Here is a 2,744-nt window from a genome sequence, read left to right as displayed (position 1 = left end):
TATAAAACGGCATTCCTGGTTGCCATAACATCGGCAAGGAGAGTCTCGGAGCTCCGAGCGTTGACGGTGGGCCCCCCCTACACCGTCTTTCACGCTGATAAGGTGCAGCTTCGTCCTCACCCGGCCTTCCTACCAAAGGTGGTCTCGGCCTTCCACCTTAATCAGGACGTCTTTCTCCCGGTTTTCTTTCCGAAGCCCCATGCTTCGCCCCGGGAGCAACAGCTCCACACTCTCGACGTCCGTCGGGCGCTGGCGTTTTACATCGACCGGACAAGGTCCTTTCGGCGTTCCACCCAACTCTTCATCGCAGTCGCTGATCGCATGAAGGGCGAGCCGGTCTCTACCCAGCGCATTTCCTCCTGGGTGACTCAATGCATCAGGTCATGCTACGAGCTGGCTCACGTGACACCATGCCGACTCACCGCTCACTCTACGAGGGCGCACGCCTCGTCAGCCGCCTTCCTGAGCCATGTCCCCATCCAGGACATCTGCAGAGCGGCCACCTGGTCTTCGGTCCACACCTTCGCCTCCCACTACGCGTTGGTGCAGCAGTCTAGAGACGATGCAGCCTTCGGCTCTGCGGTATTGCATTCCGCCACGTCTCACTCCGACCCCACCGCCTAGGTAAGGCTTGGGAATCACCTAACTGGAATGCATTGGAGCAATCACTCGAAGAAGAAAGAACGGTTACTCACCTGTAGTAACTGTTGTTCTTCGAGATGTGTTGCTCCAATCCATTCCAGACCCGCCCTCCTTCCCCACTGTCGGAGTAGCCGGCAAGAAGGAACTGAGGAGCGGACGGGCCGGCTGGGGTATATATTTAGCGCCATGGCGGCGCCACTCCAGGGGGCGCCAGCCGGCCCGCCGGGGTTGCTAGGGAAAAAGTTCCGGAGAAGCCGTGCACGCGCGGCGCGCACACGTATCTGGAATGGATTGGAGCAACACATCTCGAAGAACAACAGTTACTACAGGTGAGTAACCGTTCTTTCCCAAACGTAGCCTCTTTGCAAAACAGGCCTGAGCCAGGATTGAGACCCTGATTCTCTTAACACCCAAAGGTGGCATCATACCCCAAGCCAGCTGGCTAAGCTGCCTACGCTAGGGGTACTCAACAGGCCAGATCCAGCCTGCCAGATGCTTTTGAACAGACCCCAAAATCTTTTTATGTATTTATTAATTATTATTATTATTATTGTTATTGTTTTATTGTTTTCTCTGGAGTCTGGACCTTGACCAAGCAAGCTGGACCTTGACAAAACATAATTGACTACCCCTGTAAATCTACACAGTTCCTGATGCGTCACTCCACAGTCATGTCTCTTTGACCTCTGTTGTGACCACGGGGCCTACAAAGCGTACCCCTGTTGGGAGCTCAAATGTAAAGAGTCTGGGAAAGTGCGTGAGACATTACAACCGCCGTGAAAAACAGGCCAAGGCGTTAACAATGCTGAATGTTGTAACAAGTGCAAGAGACCCACGCGAAGAAGCTGGATTCACCCAAGCAAAAAGGCCCCCCAGATATAATTTGAGGATTGCTGAAATCATGCGTGGTGGAACACGGAAGATGTGGAACTAGAAATGAATAGACCAAAATCAGTTTGACTAATTTGGGAACACAATAATGAGCAGGGTGAAGTACGGTGCCCACTTGTCCCCTTTTTGGGTTTTTTAAAAAGCGGCTTTGACAAAACACACCATCAGTTCAGGCCTCGCCTCTTGTCCCCCCGCCCAGCTCGTCTCGCCTCATCTTCCCTACCCTGCCAGCAGTGAAGCCCAGCTGTCGTCCTGAGAGGGGAACGCCCAGGCTTGCTCTTGGCTAAGGAGCCTTGTTTTTCCCCTGTGAAGGCTGAAAGTCGTCGCCTGGTCATGCCAGCTGATTTGTGTGTGGACAGAAAGGGGGCAGCATGACTCAAACCTGAATCAGTGCCCGGGATTACTGTAGACCTGCCAAAAGACTGTCAGCTGACTGTGAAGCTCCACACCTGAGTTGTTAAGTGTTACCTGAGTTCCCCAAAAAACCAACCCAGGGTCACACTTGTATTAGTTTTATTACAATGCTGCTGTTAGGTCAGATAGAAAAGAGATGGAGCTCATTCATACATGCGCACATTCACTGAATACATACCGTCATGCACCCACACACTTACATAGGTGGAGAGTTACCGGAGACAGCATGGAGGCCGAGAAGCTGAAGCGTGGTAGATCTGGTGTGTCTGCCTGTGGTCACGAATCCAGGCTGCTAAGTAGGTCAAGACACAGGGGCTTGTGTGCATGCCTTCTTCCTCTTATTTTGGAACTGGGTGGCTCCTGTCACGTACGCTGAGTTTCCTTTCTGTGTCCGTCACCGAGAAGCATTCCCAGACCAGTTCCTTTCATGCATACCAGGATCTTCTTTTCTTTACAGCACTTCATTGACTGCCTTCTCAGGGCAGATTATATCAGACACACCTGGCTCCTCTCTCCTTGCAGTTCGTCTCCGCCCAGTCCCACATACACTCCCTCATTCACACTCTCTCTGAGGGATGGGATATTACACAGCTTGGAAGTTCATACAAGTGGTAACTTGCAAAGGTTACAGAGCTTGCAAAGGTTACAAAACTTTAAAGGCTACGCTAACAATCACTGAATTTACAAAGTCTGCAAAAAGGTTGCAGAACTCAATACAAGTTACAGATCTTACAATTGCATTTGAGCGGAGGCTTTACATAACATTTCCCGCCCCTTGGTCACCTCAAATTGTGGTG

The sequence above is a fragment of the Mauremys mutica genome, chromosome 13 (assembly GCF_020497125.1).
Source record: "Mauremys mutica isolate MM-2020 ecotype Southern chromosome 13, ASM2049712v1, whole genome shotgun sequence".
In the NCBI taxonomy this organism is placed as follows: domain Eukaryota; kingdom Metazoa; phylum Chordata; order Testudines; family Geoemydidae; genus Mauremys; species Mauremys mutica.
Note: the sequence above shows the minus strand (reverse complement) of the source record.